The following is a 15,700-nucleotide window of genomic DNA, read 5'->3' as shown; positions in this document are numbered from 1 at the left end:
CTTTGAGGAACTTCCCGGGGCTTGGTTTGGACGGAGTACAATGTGGTTGAGTGGATGGGTCCATTTCTACAGTTTGGCTGTGGTTGCATGGTGCCTCCAGTGAAACGGACGCGCGAAAAGGGAGGGGACGGCGCAAAGTGAGATGAAAAAAGTGAAATGAAATGTGAAAAAGAGAGGGCTAAGTTAAGGGTTCTATTTTTTAATTTGTATTATGAGTGGTGGGCCATTCCCGGAGGTACTGCAATACCGGGTCAACCCGTGATGAGGGCGGAGCAAGCTCCGTGGCACCTCATCCCGTTGCAAAAATCAGTTTAATATCGATGTCTCCAATAGGAGACGTATCAGATATTAAGCTGATAAGAACAGATACTACACTTTGATCTTAGCCAAAAGGCCGAGAAGCGATGCCGGTTGTCGGCTTGCGCCGGCAAAATACCTCTATACCCACAGCATCTCATTAAGGGGCTGGATATTTACATTCCCTCTTTCAAAATATTCACCTCCAAAATTACACGCACGAAAACACGCAATTTCGGACCACGGGCGAGGGCCACGGCCAAAATGACCTTCTTTGTGGTGAAATACGACAATTTGTGTCAAGGCAGCAAAATGTGTAAATAACCTTATTTATTTCTTTGAAGAAACAGCGCTTGCGCTAAAACGTCGGGCCGACGTAGGAAAAACGTCCTGCAGCTAGGGCCATGAGCCTGTGGATCGGCGCTTAATGAACGAGGCGTGGGGACAGCAATTGGAAGAGTTTCTGCAGTCCCGACTTTGAGAAAGTCGCGCCCAGACAAGCGTGAAAAAAAAAACACAGCAACTGACCGCGTGGACTAAATCCACTAAACTTAAATACATTTCACGTATCAAAACAATGTTAGGGTAGGTGAATTTTAGTTAGAAATGTTGTTTTAATTAAGAAATGGAATGAAAGTTAAACAAACTTTGAAATTTCAATGTAAACTGACCCGGGAGAAACGCGCCGAGGCTTCTGGTACTTCCTTACCACTTGAAAACACTTTCTAGGGTTAGCTGGCGCTTAAGACGTGTGTTATCGACGGGGCAGAATGTGGTTGTGAGGGTGTGATTGTCTACGACGTAATTTCCGGCGTGCGACATCATGGCCGACGTCCTTGGATACGGGGACACAAAACAACTGCAAGTGGAAAATAAATCACTTTGAGGAACTTCCCGGGGCTTGGTTTGGACGGAGTACAATGTGGTTGAGTGGATGGGTCCATTTCTACAGTTTGGCTGTGGTTGCATGGTGCCTCCAGTGAAACGGACGCGCGAAAAGGGAGGGGACGGCGCAAAGTGAGATGAAAAAAGTGAAATGAAATGTGAAAAAGAGAGGGCTAAGTTAAGGGTTCTATTTTTTAATTTGTATTATGAGTGGTGGGCCATTCCCGGAGGTACTGCAATACCGGGTCAACCCGTGATGAGGGCGGAGCAAGCTCCGTGGCACCTCATCCCGTTGCAAAAATCAGTTTAATATCGATGTCTCCAATAGGAGACGTATCAGATATTAAGCTGATAAGAACAGATACTACACTTTGATCTTAGCCAAAAGGCCGAGAAGCGATGCCGGTTGTCGGCTTGCGCCGGCAAAATACCTCTATACCCACAGCATCTCATTAAGGGGCTGGATATTTACATTCCCTCTTTCAAAATATTCACCTCCAAAATTACACGCACGAAAACACGCAATTTCGGACCACGGGCGAGGGCCACGGCCAAAATGACCTTCTTTGTGGTGAAATACGACAATTTGTGTCAAGGCAGCAAAATGTGTAAATAACCTTATTTATTTCTTTGAAGAAACAGCGCTTGCGCTAAAACGTCGGGCCGACGTAGGAAAAACGTCCTGCAGCTAGGGCCATGAGCCTGTGGATCGGCGCTTAATGAACGAGGCGTGGGGACAGCAATTGGAAGAGTTTCTGCAGTCCCGACTTTGAGAAAGTCGCGCCCAGACAAGCGTGAAAAAAAAAACACAGCAACTGACCGCGTGGACTAAATCCACTAAACTTAAATACATTTCACGTATCAAAACAATGTTAGGGTAGGTGAATTTTAGTTAGAAATGTTGTTTTAATTAAGAAATGGAATGAAAGTTAAACAAACTTTGAAATTTCAATGTAAACTGACCCGGGAGAAACGCGCCGAGGCTTCTGGTACTTCCTTACCACTTGAAAACACTTTCTAGGGTTAGCTGGCGCTTAAGACGTGTGTTATCGACGGGGCAGAATGTGGTTGTGAGGGTGTGATTGTCTACGACGTAATTTCCGGCGTGCGACATCATGGCCGACGTCCTTGGATACGGGGACACAAAACAACTGCAAGTGGAAAATAAATCACTTTGAGGAACTTCCCGGGGCTTGGTTTGGACGGAGTACAATGTGGTTGAGTGGATGGGTCCATTTCTACAGTTTGGCTGTGGTTGCATGGTGCCTCCAGTGAAACGGACGCGCGAAAAGGGAGGGGACGGCGCAAAGTGAGATGAAAAAAGTGAAATGAAATGTGAAAAAGAGAGGGCTAAGTTAAGGGTTCTATTTTTTAATTTGTATTATGAGTGGTGGGCCATTCCCGGAGGTACTGCAATACCGGGTCAACCCGTGATGAGGGCGGAGCAAGCTCCGTGGCACCTCATCCCGTTGCAAAAATCAGTTTAATATCGATGTCTCCAATAGGAGACGTATCAGATATTAAGCTGATAAGAACAGATACTACACTTTGATCTTAGCCAAAAGGCCGAGAAGCGATGCCGGTTGTCGGCTTGCGCCGGCAAAATACCTCTATACCCACAGCATCTCATTAAGGGGCTGGATATTTACATTCCCTCTTTCAAAATATTCACCTCCAAAATTACACGCACGAAAACACGCAATTTCGGACCACGGGCGAGGGCCACGGCCAAAATGACCTTCTTTGTGGTGAAATACGACAATTTGTGTCAAGGCAGCAAAATGTGTAAATAACCTTATTTATTTCTTTGAAGAAACAGCGCTTGCGCTAAAACGTCGGGCCGACGTAGGAAAAACGTCCTGCAGCTAGGGCCATGAGCCTGTGGATCGGCGCTTAATGAACGAGGCGTGGGGACAGCAATTGGAAGAGTTTCTGCAGTCCCGACTTTGAGAAAGTCGCGCCCAGACAAGCGTGAAAAAAAAAACACAGCAACTGACCGCGTGGACTAAATCCACTAAACTTAAATACATTTCACGTATCAAAACAATGTTAGGGTAGGTGAATTTTAGTTAGAAATGTTGTTTTAATTAAGAAATGGAATGAAAGTTAAACAAACTTTGAAATTTCAATGTAAACTGACCCGGGAGAAACGCGCCGAGGCTTCTGGTACTTCCTTACCACTTGAAAACACTTTCTAGGGTTAGCTGGCGCTTAAGACGTGTGTTATCGACGGGGCAGAATGTGGTTGTGAGGGTGTGATTGTCTACGACGTAATTTCCGGCGTGCGACATCATGGCCGACGTCCTTGGATACGGGGACACAAAACAACTGCAAGTGGAAAATAAATCACTTTGAGGAACTTCCCGGGGCTTGGTTTGGACGGAGTACAATGTGGTTGAGTGGATGGGTCCATTTCTACAGTTTGGCTGTGGTTGCATGGTGCCTCCAGTGAAACGGACGCGCGAAAAGGGAGGGGACGGCGCAAAGTGAGATGAAAAAAGTGAAATGAAATGTGAAAAAGAGAGGGCTAAGTTAAGGGTTCTATTTTTTAATTTGTATTATGAGTGGTGGGCCATTCCCGGAGGTACTGCAATACCGGGTCAACCCGTGATGAGGGCGGAGCAAGCTCCGTGGCACCTCATCCCGTTGCAAAAATCAGTTTAATATCGATGTCTCCAATAGGAGACGTATCAGATATTAAGCTGATAAGAACAGATACTACACTTTGATCTTAGCCAAAAGGCCGAGAAGCGATGCCGGTTGTCGGCTTGCGCCGGCAAAATACCTCTATACCCACAGCATCTCATTAAGGGGCTGGATATTTACATTCCCTCTTTCAAAATATTCACCTCCAAAATTACACGCACGAAAACACGCAATTTCGGACCACGGGCGAGGGCCACGGCCAAAATGACCTTCTTTGTGGTGAAATACGACAATTTGTGTCAAGGCAGCAAAATGTGTAAATAACCTTATTTATTTCTTTGAAGAAACAGCGCTTGCGCTAAAACGTCGGGCCGACGTAGGAAAAACGTCCTGCAGCTAGGGCCATGAGCCTGTGGATCGGCGCTTAATGAACGAGGCGTGGGGACAGCAATTGGAAGAGTTTCTGCAGTCCCGACTTTGAGAAAGTCGCGCCCAGACAAGCGTGAAAAAAAAAACACAGCAACTGACCGCGTGGACTAAATCCACTAAACTTAAATACATTTCACGTATCAAAACAATGTTAGGGTAGGTGAATTTTAGTTAGAAATGTTGTTTTAATTAAGAAATGGAATGAAAGTTAAACAAACTTTGAAATTTCAATGTAAACTGACCCGGGAGAAACGCGCCGAGGCTTCTGGTACTTCCTTACCACTTGAAAACACTTTCTAGGGTTAGCTGGCGCTTAAGACGTGTGTTATCGACGGGGCAGAATGTGGTTGTGAGGGTGTGATTGTCTACGACGTAATTTCCGGCGTGCGACATCATGGCCGACGTCCTTGGATACGGGGACACAAAACAACTGCAAGTGGAAAATAAATCACTTTGAGGAACTTCCCGGGGCTTGGTTTGGACGGAGTACAATGTGGTTGAGTGGATGGGTCCATTTCTACAGTTTGGCTGTGGTTGCATGGTGCCTCCAGTGAAACGGACGCGCGAAAAGGGAGGGGACGGCGCAAAGTGAGATGAAAAAAGTGAAATGAAATGTGAAAAAGAGAGGGCTAAGTTAAGGGTTCTATTTTTTAATTTGTATTATGAGTGGTGGGCCATTCCCGGAGGTACTGCAATACCGGGTCAACCCGTGATGAGGGCGGAGCAAGCTCCGTGGCACCTCATCCCGTTGCAAAAATCAGTTTAATATCGATGTCTCCAATAGGAGACGTATCAGATATTAAGCTGATAAGAACAGATACTACACTTTGATCTTAGCCAAAAGGCCGAGAAGCGATGCCGGTTGTCGGCTTGCGCCGGCAAAATACCTCTATACCCACAGCATCTCATTAAGGGGCTGGATATTTACATTCCCTCTTTCAAAATATTCACCTCCAAAATTACACGCACGAAAACACGCAATTTCGGACCACGGGCGAGGGCCACGGCCAAAATGACCTTCTTTGTGGTGAAATACGACAATTTGTGTCAAGGCAGCAAAATGTGTAAATAACCTTATTTATTTCTTTGAAGAAACAGCGCTTGCGCTAAAACGTCGGGCCGACGTAGGAAAAACGTCCTGCAGCTAGGGCCATGAGCCTGTGGATCGGCGCTTAATGAACGAGGCGTGGGGACAGCAATTGGAAGAGTTTCTGCAGTCCCGACTTTGAGAAAGTCGCGCCCAGACAAGCGTGAAAAAAAAAACACAGCAACTGACCGCGTGGACTAAATCCACTAAACTTAAATACATTTCACGTATCAAAACAATGTTAGGGTAGGTGAATTTTAGTTAGAAATGTTGTTTTAATTAAGAAATGGAATGAAAGTTAAACAAACTTTGAAATTTCAATGTAAACTGACCCGGGAGAAACGCGCCGAGGCTTCTGGTACTTCCTTACCACTTGAAAACACTTTCTAGGGTTAGCTGGCGCTTAAGACGTGTGTTATCGACGGGGCAGAATGTGGTTGTGAGGGTGTGATTGTCTACGACGTAATTTCCGGCGTGCGACATCATGGCCGACGTCCTTGGATACGGGGACACAAAACAACTGCAAGTGGAAAATAAATCACTTTGAGGAACTTCCCGGGGCTTGGTTTGGACGGAGTACAATGTGGTTGAGTGGATGGGTCCATTTCTACAGTTTGGCTGTGGTTGCATGGTGCCTCCAGTGAAACGGACGCGCGAAAAGGGAGGGGACGGCGCAAAGTGAGATGAAAAAAGTGAAATGAAATGTGAAAAAGAGAGGGCTAAGTTAAGGGTTCTATTTTTTAATTTGTATTATGAGTGGTGGGCCATTCCCGGAGGTACTGCAATACCGGGTCAACCCGTGATGAGGGCGGAGCAAGCTCCGTGGCACCTCATCCCGTTGCAAAAATCAGTTTAATATCGATGTCTCCAATAGGAGACGTATCAGATATTAAGCTGATAAGAACAGATACTACACTTTGATCTTAGCCAAAAGGCCGAGAAGCGATGCCGGTTGTCGGCTTGCGCCGGCAAAATACCTCTATACCCACAGCATCTCATTAAGGGGCTGGATATTTACATTCCCTCTTTCAAAATATTCACCTCCAAAATTACACGCACGAAAACACGCAATTTCGGACCACGGGCGAGGGCCACGGCCAAAATGACCTTCTTTGTGGTGAAATACGACAATTTGTGTCAAGGCAGCAAAATGTGTAAATAACCTTATTTATTTCTTTGAAGAAACAGCGCTTGCGCTAAAACGTCGGGCCGACGTAGGAAAAACGTCCTGCAGCTAGGGCCATGAGCCTGTGGATCGGCGCTTAATGAACGAGGCGTGGGGACAGCAATTGGAAGAGTTTCTGCAGTCCCGACTTTGAGAAAGTCGCGCCCAGACAAGCGTGAAAAAAAAAACACAGCAACTGACCGCGTGGACTAAATCCACTAAACTTAAATACATTTCACGTATCAAAACAATGTTAGGGTAGGTGAATTTTAGTTAGAAATGTTGTTTTAATTAAGAAATGGAATGAAAGTTAAACAAACTTTGAAATTTCAATGTAAACTGACCCGGGAGAAACGCGCCGAGGCTTCTGGTACTTCCTTACCACTTGAAAACACTTTCTAGGGTTAGCTGGCGCTTAAGACGTGTGTTATCGACGGGGCAGAATGTGGTTGTGAGGGTGTGATTGTCTACGACGTAATTTCCGGCGTGCGACATCATGGCCGACGTCCTTGGATACGGGGACACAAAACAACTGCAAGTGGAAAATAAATCACTTTGAGGAACTTCCCGGGGCTTGGTTTGGACGGAGTACAATGTGGTTGAGTGGATGGGTCCATTTCTACAGTTTGGCTGTGGTTGCATGGTGCCTCCAGTGAAACGGACGCGCGAAAAGGGAGGGGACGGCGCAAAGTGAGATGAAAAAAGTGAAATGAAATGTGAAAAAGAGAGGGCTAAGTTAAGGGTTCTATTTTTTAATTTGTATTATGAGTGGTGGGCCATTCCCGGAGGTACTGCAATACCGGGTCAACCCGTGATGAGGGCGGAGCAAGCTCCGTGGCACCTCATCCCGTTGCAAAAATCAGTTTAATATCGATGTCTCCAATAGGAGACGTATCAGATATTAAGCTGATAAGAACAGATACTACACTTTGATCTTAGCCAAAAGGCCGAGAAGCGATGCCGGTTGTCGGCTTGCGCCGGCAAAATACCTCTATACCCACAGCATCTCATTAAGGGGCTGGATATTTACATTCCCTCTTTCAAAATATTCACCTCCAAAATTACACGCACGAAAACACGCAATTTCGGACCACGGGCGAGGGCCACGGCCAAAATGACCTTCTTTGTGGTGAAATACGACAATTTGTGTCAAGGCAGCAAAATGTGTAAATAACCTTATTTATTTCTTTGAAGAAACAGCGCTTGCGCTAAAACGTCGGGCCGACGTAGGAAAAACGTCCTGCAGCTAGGGCCATGAGCCTGTGGATCGGCGCTTAATGAACGAGGCGTGGGGACAGCAATTGGAAGAGTTTCTGCAGTCCCGACTTTGAGAAAGTCGCGCCCAGACAAGCGTGAAAAAAAAAACACAGCAACTGACCGCGTGGACTAAATCCACTAAACTTAAATACATTTCACGTATCAAAACAATGTTAGGGTAGGTGAATTTTAGTTAGAAATGTTGTTTTAATTAAGAAATGGAATGAAAGTTAAACAAACTTTGAAATTTCAATGTAAACTGACCCGGGAGAAACGCGCCGAGGCTTCTGGTACTTCCTTACCACTTGAAAACACTTTCTAGGGTTAGCTGGCGCTTAAGACGTGTGTTATCGACGGGGCAGAATGTGGTTGTGAGGGTGTGATTGTCTACGACGTAATTTCCGGCGTGCGACATCATGGCCGACGTCCTTGGATACGGGGACACAAAACAACTGCAAGTGGAAAATAAATCACTTTGAGGAACTTCCCGGGGCTTGGTTTGGACGGAGTACAATGTGGTTGAGTGGATGGGTCCATTTCTACAGTTTGGCTGTGGTTGCATGGTGCCTCCAGTGAAACGGACGCGCGAAAAGGGAGGGGACGGCGCAAAGTGAGATGAAAAAAGTGAAATGAAATGTGAAAAAGAGAGGGCTAAGTTAAGGGTTCTATTTTTTAATTTGTATTATGAGTGGTGGGCCATTCCCGGAGGTACTGCAATACCGGGTCAACCCGTGATGAGGGCGGAGCAAGCTCCGTGGCACCTCATCCCGTTGCAAAAATCAGTTTAATATCGATGTCTCCAATAGGAGACGTATCAGATATTAAGCTGATAAGAACAGATACTACACTTTGATCTTAGCCAAAAGGCCGAGAAGCGATGCCGGTTGTCGGCTTGCGCCGGCAAAATACCTCTATACCCACAGCATCTCATTAAGGGGCTGGATATTTACATTCCCTCTTTCAAAATATTCACCTCCAAAATTACACGCACGAAAACACGCAATTTCGGACCACGGGCGAGGGCCACGGCCAAAATGACCTTCTTTGTGGTGAAATACGACAATTTGTGTCAAGGCAGCAAAATGTGTAAATAACCTTATTTATTTCTTTGAAGAAACAGCGCTTGCGCTAAAACGTCGGGCCGACGTAGGAAAAACGTCCTGCAGCTAGGGCCATGAGCCTGTGGATCGGCGCTTAATGAACGAGGCGTGGGGACAGCAATTGGAAGAGTTTCTGCAGTCCCGACTTTGAGAAAGTCGCGCCCAGACAAGCGTGAAAAAAAAAACACAGCAACTGACCGCGTGGACTAAATCCACTAAACTTAAATACATTTCACGTATCAAAACAATGTTAGGGTAGGTGAATTTTAGTTAGAAATGTTGTTTTAATTAAGAAATGGAATGAAAGTTAAACAAACTTTGAAATTTCAATGTAAACTGACCCGGGAGAAACGCGCCGAGGCTTCTGGTACTTCCTTACCACTTGAAAACACTTTCTAGGGTTAGCTGGCGCTTAAGACGTGTGTTATCGACGGGGCAGAATGTGGTTGTGAGGGTGTGATTGTCTACGACGTAATTTCCGGCGTGCGACATCATGGCCGACGTCCTTGGATACGGGGACACAAAACAACTGCAAGTGGAAAATAAATCACTTTGAGGAACTTCCCGGGGCTTGGTTTGGACGGAGTACAATGTGGTTGAGTGGATGGGTCCATTTCTACAGTTTGGCTGTGGTTGCATGGTGCCTCCAGTGAAACGGACGCGCGAAAAGGGAGGGGACGGCGCAAAGTGAGATGAAAAAAGTGAAATGAAATGTGAAAAAGAGAGGGCTAAGTTAAGGGTTCTATTTTTTAATTTGTATTATGAGTGGTGGGCCATTCCCGGAGGTACTGCAATACCGGGTCAACCCGTGATGAGGGCGGAGCAAGCTCCGTGGCACCTCATCCCGTTGCAAAAATCAGTTTAATATCGATGTCTCCAATAGGAGACGTATCAGATATTAAGCTGATAAGAACAGATACTACACTTTGATCTTAGCCAAAAGGCCGAGAAGCGATGCCGGTTGTCGGCTTGCGCCGGCAAAATACCTCTATACCCACAGCATCTCATTAAGGGGCTGGATATTTACATTCCCTCTTTCAAAATATTCACCTCCAAAATTACACGCACGAAAACACGCAATTTCGGACCACGGGCGAGGGCCACGGCCAAAATGACCTTCTTTGTGGTGAAATACGACAATTTGTGTCAAGGCAGCAAAATGTGTAAATAACCTTATTTATTTCTTTGAAGAAACAGCGCTTGCGCTAAAACGTCGGGCCGACGTAGGAAAAACGTCCTGCAGCTAGGGCCATGAGCCTGTGGATCGGCGCTTAATGAACGAGGCGTGGGGACAGCAATTGGAAGAGTTTCTGCAGTCCCGACTTTGAGAAAGTCGCGCCCAGACAAGCGTGAAAAAAAAAACACAGCAACTGACCGCGTGGACTAAATCCACTAAACTTAAATACATTTCACGTATCAAAACAATGTTAGGGTAGGTGAATTTTAGTTAGAAATGTTGTTTTAATTAAGAAATGGAATGAAAGTTAAACAAACTTTGAAATTTCAATGTAAACTGACCCGGGAGAAACGCGCCGAGGCTTCTGGTACTTCCTTACCACTTGAAAACACTTTCTAGGGTTAGCTGGCGCTTAAGACGTGTGTTATCGACGGGGCAGAATGTGGTTGTGAGGGTGTGATTGTCTACGACGTAATTTCCGGCGTGCGACATCATGGCCGACGTCCTTGGATACGGGGACACAAAACAACTGCAAGTGGAAAATAAATCACTTTGAGGAACTTCCCGGGGCTTGGTTTGGACGGAGTACAATGTGGTTGAGTGGATGGGTCCATTTCTACAGTTTGGCTGTGGTTGCATGGTGCCTCCAGTGAAACGGACGCGCGAAAAGGGAGGGGACGGCGCAAAGTGAGATGAAAAAAGTGAAATGAAATGTGAAAAAGAGAGGGCTAAGTTAAGGGTTCTATTTTTTAATTTGTATTATGAGTGGTGGGCCATTCCCGGAGGTACTGCAATACCGGGTCAACCCGTGATGAGGGCGGAGCAAGCTCCGTGGCACCTCATCCCGTTGCAAAAATCAGTTTAATATCGATGTCTCCAATAGGAGACGTATCAGATATTAAGCTGATAAGAACAGATACTACACTTTGATCTTAGCCAAAAGGCCGAGAAGCGATGCCGGTTGTCGGCTTGCGCCGGCAAAATACCTCTATACCCACAGCATCTCATTAAGGGGCTGGATATTTACATTCCCTCTTTCAAAATATTCACCTCCAAAATTACACGCACGAAAACACGCAATTTCGGACCACGGGCGAGGGCCACGGCCAAAATGACCTTCTTTGTGGTGAAATACGACAATTTGTGTCAAGGCAGCAAAATGTGTAAATAACCTTATTTATTTCTTTGAAGAAACAGCGCTTGCGCTAAAACGTCGGGCCGACGTAGGAAAAACGTCCTGCAGCTAGGGCCATGAGCCTGTGGATCGGCGCTTAATGAACGAGGCGTGGGGACAGCAATTGGAAGAGTTTCTGCAGTCCCGACTTTGAGAAAGTCGCGCCCAGACAAGCGTGAAAAAAAAAACACAGCAACTGACCGCGTGGACTAAATCCACTAAACTTAAATACATTTCACGTATCAAAACAATGTTAGGGTAGGTGAATTTTAGTTAGAAATGTTGTTTTAATTAAGAAATGGAATGAAAGTTAAACAAACTTTGAAATTTCAATGTAAACTGACCCGGGAGAAACGCGCCGAGGCTTCTGGTACTTCCTTACCACTTGAAAACACTTTCTAGGGTTAGCTGGCGCTTAAGACGTGTGTTATCGACGGGGCAGAATGTGGTTGTGAGGGTGTGATTGTCTACGACGTAATTTCCGGCGTGCGACATCATGGCCGACGTCCTTGGATACGGGGACACAAAACAACTGCAAGTGGAAAATAAATCACTTTGAGGAACTTCCCGGGGCTTGGTTTGGACGGAGTACAATGTGGTTGAGTGGATGGGTCCATTTCTACAGTTTGGCTGTGGTTGCATGGTGCCTCCAGTGAAACGGACGCGCGAAAAGGGAGGGGACGGCGCAAAGTGAGATGAAAAAAGTGAAATGAAATGTGAAAAAGAGAGGGCTAAGTTAAGGGTTCTATTTTTTAATTTGTATTATGAGTGGTGGGCCATTCCCGGAGGTACTGCAATACCGGGTCAACCCGTGATGAGGGCGGAGCAAGCTCCGTGGCACCTCATCCCGTTGCAAAAATCAGTTTAATATCGATGTCTCCAATAGGAGACGTATCAGATATTAAGCTGATAAGAACAGATACTACACTTTGATCTTAGCCAAAAGGCCGAGAAGCGATGCCGGTTGTCGGCTTGCGCCGGCAAAATACCTCTATACCCACAGCATCTCATTAAGGGGCTGGATATTTACATTCCCTCTTTCAAAATATTCACCTCCAAAATTACACGCACGAAAACACGCAATTTCGGACCACGGGCGAGGGCCACGGCCAAAATGACCTTCTTTGTGGTGAAATACGACAATTTGTGTCAAGGCAGCAAAATGTGTAAATAACCTTATTTATTTCTTTGAAGAAACAGCGCTTGCGCTAAAACGTCGGGCCGACGTAGGAAAAACGTCCTGCAGCTAGGGCCATGAGCCTGTGGATCGGCGCTTAATGAACGAGGCGTGGGGACAGCAATTGGAAGAGTTTCTGCAGTCCCGACTTTGAGAAAGTCGCGCCCAGACAAGCGTGAAAAAAAAAACACAGCAACTGACCGCGTGGACTAAATCCACTAAACTTAAATACATTTCACGTATCAAAACAATGTTAGGGTAGGTGAATTTTAGTTAGAAATGTTGTTTTAATTAAGAAATGGAATGAAAGTTAAACAAACTTTGAAATTTCAATGTAAACTGACCCGGGAGAAACGCGCCGAGGCTTCTGGTACTTCCTTACCACTTGAAAACACTTTCTAGGGTTAGCTGGCGCTTAAGACGTGTGTTATCGACGGGGCAGAATGTGGTTGTGAGGGTGTGATTGTCTACGACGTAATTTCCGGCGTGCGACATCATGGCCGACGTCCTTGGATACGGGGACACAAAACAACTGCAAGTGGAAAATAAATCACTTTGAGGAACTTCCGGGGCTTGGTTTGGACGGAGTACAATGTGGTTGAGTGGATGGGTCCATTTCTACAGTTTGGCTGTGGTTGCATGGTGCCTCCAGTGAAACGGACGCGCGAAAAGGGAGGGGACGGCGCAAAGTGAGATGAAAAAAGTGAAATGAAATGTGAAAAAGAGAGGGCTAAGTTAAGGGTTCTATTTTTTAATTTGTATTATGAGTGGTGGGCCATTCCCGGAGGTACTGCAATACCGGGTCAACCCGTGATGAGGGCGGAGCAAGCTCCGTGGCACCTCATCCCGTTGCAAAAATCAGTTTAATATCGATGTCTCCAATAGGAGACGTATCAGATATTAAGCTGATAAGAACAGATACTACACTTTGATCTTAGCCAAAAGGCCGAGAAGCGATGCCGGTTGTCGGCTTGCGCCGGCAAAATACCTCTATACCCACAGCATCTCATTAAGGGGCTGGATATTTACATTCCCTCTTTCAAAATATTCACCTCCAAAATTACACGCACGAAAACACGCAATTTCGGACCACGGGCGAGGGCCACGGCCAAAATGACCTTCTTTGTGGTGAAATACGACAATTTGTGTCAAGGCAGCAAAATGTGTAAATAACCTTATTTATTTCTTTGAAGAAACAGCGCTTGCGCTAAAACGTCGGGCCGACGTAGGAAAAACGTCCTGCAGCTAGGGCCATGAGCCTGTGGATCGGCGCTTAATGAACGAGGCGTGGGGACAGCAATTGGAAGAGTTTCTGCAGTCCCGACTTTGAGAAAGTCGCGCCCAGACAAGCGTGAAAAAAAAAACACAGCAACTGACCGCGTGGACTAAATCCACTAAACTTAAATACATTTCACGTATCAAAACAATGTTAGGGTAGGTGAATTTTAGTTAGAAATGTTGTTTTAATTAAGAAATGGAATGAAAGTTAAACAAACTTTGAAATTTCAATGTAAACTGACCCGGGAGAAACGCGCCGAGGCTTCTGGTACTTCCTTACCACTTGAAAACACTTTCTAGGGTTAGCTGGCGCTTAAGACGTGTGTTATCGACGGGGCAGAATGTGGTTGTGAGGGTGTGATTGTCTACGACGTAATTTCCGGCGTGCGACATCATGGCCGACGTCCTTGGATACGGGGACACAAAACAACTGCAAGTGGAAAATAAATCACTTTGAGGAACTTCCCGGGGCTTGGTTTGGACGGAGTACAATGTGGTTGAGTGGATGGGTCCATTTCTACAGTTTGGCTGTGGTTGCATGGTGCCTCCAGTGAAACGGACGCGCGAAAAGGGAGGGGACGGCGCAAAGTGAGATGAAAAAAGTGAAATGAAATGTGAAAAAGAGAGGGCTAAGTTAAGGGTTCTATTTTTTAATTTGTATTATGAGTGGTGGGCCATTCCCGGAGGTACTGCAATACCGGGTCAACCCGTGATGAGGGCGGAGCAAGCTCCGTGGCACCTCATCCGTTGCAAAAATCAGTTTAATATCGATGTCTCCAATAGGAGACGTATCAGATATTAAGCTGATAAGAACAGATACTACACTTTGATCTTAGCCAAAAGGCCGAGAAGCGATGCCGGTTGTCGGCTTGCGCCGGCAAAATACCTCTATACCCACAGCATCTCATTAAGGGGCTGGATATTTACATTCCCTCTTTCAAAATATTCACCTCCAAAATTACACGCACGAAAACACGCAATTTCGGACCACGGGCGAGGGCCACGGCCAAAATGACCTTCTTTGTGGTGAAATACGACAATTTGTGTCAAGGCAGCAAAATGTGTAAATAACCTTATTTATTTCTTTGAAGAAACAGCGCTTGCGCTAAAACGTCGGGCCGACGTAGGAAAAACGTCCTGCAGCTAGGGCCATGAGCCTGTGGATCGGCGCTTAATGAACGAGGCGTGGGGACAGCAATTGGAAGAGTTTCTGCAGTCCCGACTTTGAGAAAGTCGCGCCCAGACAAGCGTGAAAAAAAAAACACAGCAACTGACCGCGTGGACTAAATCCACTAAACTTAAATACATTTCACGTATCAAAACAATGTTAGGGTAGGTGAATTTTAGTTAGAAATGTTGTTTTAATTAAGAAATGGAATGAAAGTTAAACAAACTTTGAAATTTCAATGTAAACTGACCCGGGAGAAACGCGCCGAGGCTTCTGGTACTTCCTTACCACTTGAAAACACTTTCTAGGGTTAGCTGGCGCTTAAGACGTGTGTTATCGACGGGGCAGAATGTGGTTGTGAGGGTGTGATTGTCTACGACGTAATTTCCGGCGTGCGACATCATGGCCGACGTCCTTGGATACGGGGACACAAAACAACTGCAAGTGGAAAATAAATCACTTTGAGGAACTTCCCGGGGCTTGGTTTGGACGGAGTACAATGTGGTTGAGTGGATGGGTCCATTTCTACAGTTTGGCTGTGGTTGCATGGTGCCTCCAGTGAAACGGACGCGCGAAAAGGGAGGGGACGGCGCAAAGTGAGATGAAAAAAGTGAAATGAAATGTGAAAAAGAGAGGGCTAAGTTAAGGGTTCTATTTTTTAATTTGTATTATGAGTGGTGGGCCATTCCCGGAGGTACTGCAATACCGGGTCAACCCGTGATGAGGGCGGAGCAAGCTCCGTGGCACCTCATCCCGTTGCAAAAATCAGTTTAATATCGATGTCTCCAATAGGAGACGTATCAGATATTAAGCTGATAAGAACAGATACTACACTTTGATCTTAGCCAAAAGGCCGAGAA

The 15,700-nt window shown here is 45.9% G+C and overlaps 14 non-coding genes across 14 annotated transcripts; all 14 read right to left on the bottom strand.

Moving 5' to 3' along the window:
* Nucleotides 1-213: 213 nt before the first annotated feature.
* On the bottom strand, nucleotides 214-406 carry LOC137270839 (U2 spliceosomal RNA). The gene has a single exon (XR_010955466.1). It is a non-coding gene; the product is annotated as a U2 spliceosomal RNA (small nuclear RNA).
* Nucleotides 407-1,390: 984 nt separating this feature from the next.
* On the bottom strand, nucleotides 1,391-1,583 carry LOC137270837 (U2 spliceosomal RNA). Its single transcript, XR_010955465.1, has one exon. It is a non-coding gene; the product is annotated as a U2 spliceosomal RNA (small nuclear RNA).
* A 984-nt stretch (nucleotides 1,584-2,567) lies between these two features.
* Nucleotides 2,568-2,760, bottom strand: LOC137270836 (U2 spliceosomal RNA). The gene has a single exon (XR_010955464.1). It is a non-coding gene; the product is annotated as a U2 spliceosomal RNA (small nuclear RNA).
* Nucleotides 2,761-3,744: 984 nt separating this feature from the next.
* On the bottom strand, nucleotides 3,745-3,937 carry LOC137270835 (U2 spliceosomal RNA). Its single transcript, XR_010955463.1, has one exon. It is a non-coding gene; the product is annotated as a U2 spliceosomal RNA (small nuclear RNA).
* Nucleotides 3,938-4,921: 984 nt separating this feature from the next.
* Nucleotides 4,922-5,114, bottom strand: LOC137270834 (U2 spliceosomal RNA). Its single transcript, XR_010955462.1, has one exon. It is a non-coding gene; the product is annotated as a U2 spliceosomal RNA (small nuclear RNA).
* A 984-nt stretch (nucleotides 5,115-6,098) lies between these two features.
* On the bottom strand, nucleotides 6,099-6,291 carry LOC137270833 (U2 spliceosomal RNA). Its single transcript, XR_010955461.1, has one exon. It is a non-coding gene; the product is annotated as a U2 spliceosomal RNA (small nuclear RNA).
* Nucleotides 6,292-7,275: 984 nt separating this feature from the next.
* LOC137270832 (U2 spliceosomal RNA) lies at nucleotides 7,276-7,468 on the bottom strand. Its single transcript, XR_010955460.1, has one exon. It is a non-coding gene; the product is annotated as a U2 spliceosomal RNA (small nuclear RNA).
* Nucleotides 7,469-8,452: 984 nt separating this feature from the next.
* On the bottom strand, nucleotides 8,453-8,645 carry LOC137270866 (U2 spliceosomal RNA). The gene has a single exon (XR_010955490.1). It is a non-coding gene; the product is annotated as a U2 spliceosomal RNA (small nuclear RNA).
* Nucleotides 8,646-9,629: 984 nt separating this feature from the next.
* On the bottom strand, nucleotides 9,630-9,822 carry LOC137270865 (U2 spliceosomal RNA). The gene has a single exon (XR_010955489.1). It is a non-coding gene; the product is annotated as a U2 spliceosomal RNA (small nuclear RNA).
* Nucleotides 9,823-10,806: 984 nt separating this feature from the next.
* On the bottom strand, nucleotides 10,807-10,999 carry LOC137270855 (U2 spliceosomal RNA). Its single transcript, XR_010955481.1, has one exon. It is a non-coding gene; the product is annotated as a U2 spliceosomal RNA (small nuclear RNA).
* Nucleotides 11,000-11,983: 984 nt separating this feature from the next.
* Nucleotides 11,984-12,176, bottom strand: LOC137270843 (U2 spliceosomal RNA). Its single transcript, XR_010955470.1, has one exon. It is a non-coding gene; the product is annotated as a U2 spliceosomal RNA (small nuclear RNA).
* Nucleotides 12,177-13,159: 983 nt separating this feature from the next.
* Nucleotides 13,160-13,352, bottom strand: LOC137270831 (U2 spliceosomal RNA). Its single transcript, XR_010955459.1, has one exon. It is a non-coding gene; the product is annotated as a U2 spliceosomal RNA (small nuclear RNA).
* Nucleotides 13,353-14,336: 984 nt separating this feature from the next.
* On the bottom strand, nucleotides 14,337-14,528 carry LOC137270859 (U2 spliceosomal RNA). Its single transcript, XR_010955485.1, has one exon. It is a non-coding gene; the product is annotated as a U2 spliceosomal RNA (small nuclear RNA).
* A 984-nt stretch (nucleotides 14,529-15,512) lies between these two features.
* LOC137270862 (U2 spliceosomal RNA) lies at nucleotides 15,513-15,700 on the bottom strand (the record flags this gene model as incomplete). The annotated part of the gene is made up of 1 exon (XR_010955487.1): nucleotides 15,513-15,700. It is a non-coding gene; the product is annotated as a U2 spliceosomal RNA (small nuclear RNA).

Source organism: Haliotis asinina, unplaced genomic scaffold (genome assembly GCF_037392515.1).
Source record: "Haliotis asinina isolate JCU_RB_2024 unplaced genomic scaffold, JCU_Hal_asi_v2 scaffold_95, whole genome shotgun sequence".
Classification (NCBI taxonomy): Eukaryota; Metazoa; Mollusca; class Gastropoda; order Lepetellida; family Haliotidae; genus Haliotis; species Haliotis asinina.
Note: the sequence above shows the minus strand (reverse complement) of the source record. Positions and strands in the feature narration are given on the sequence as shown.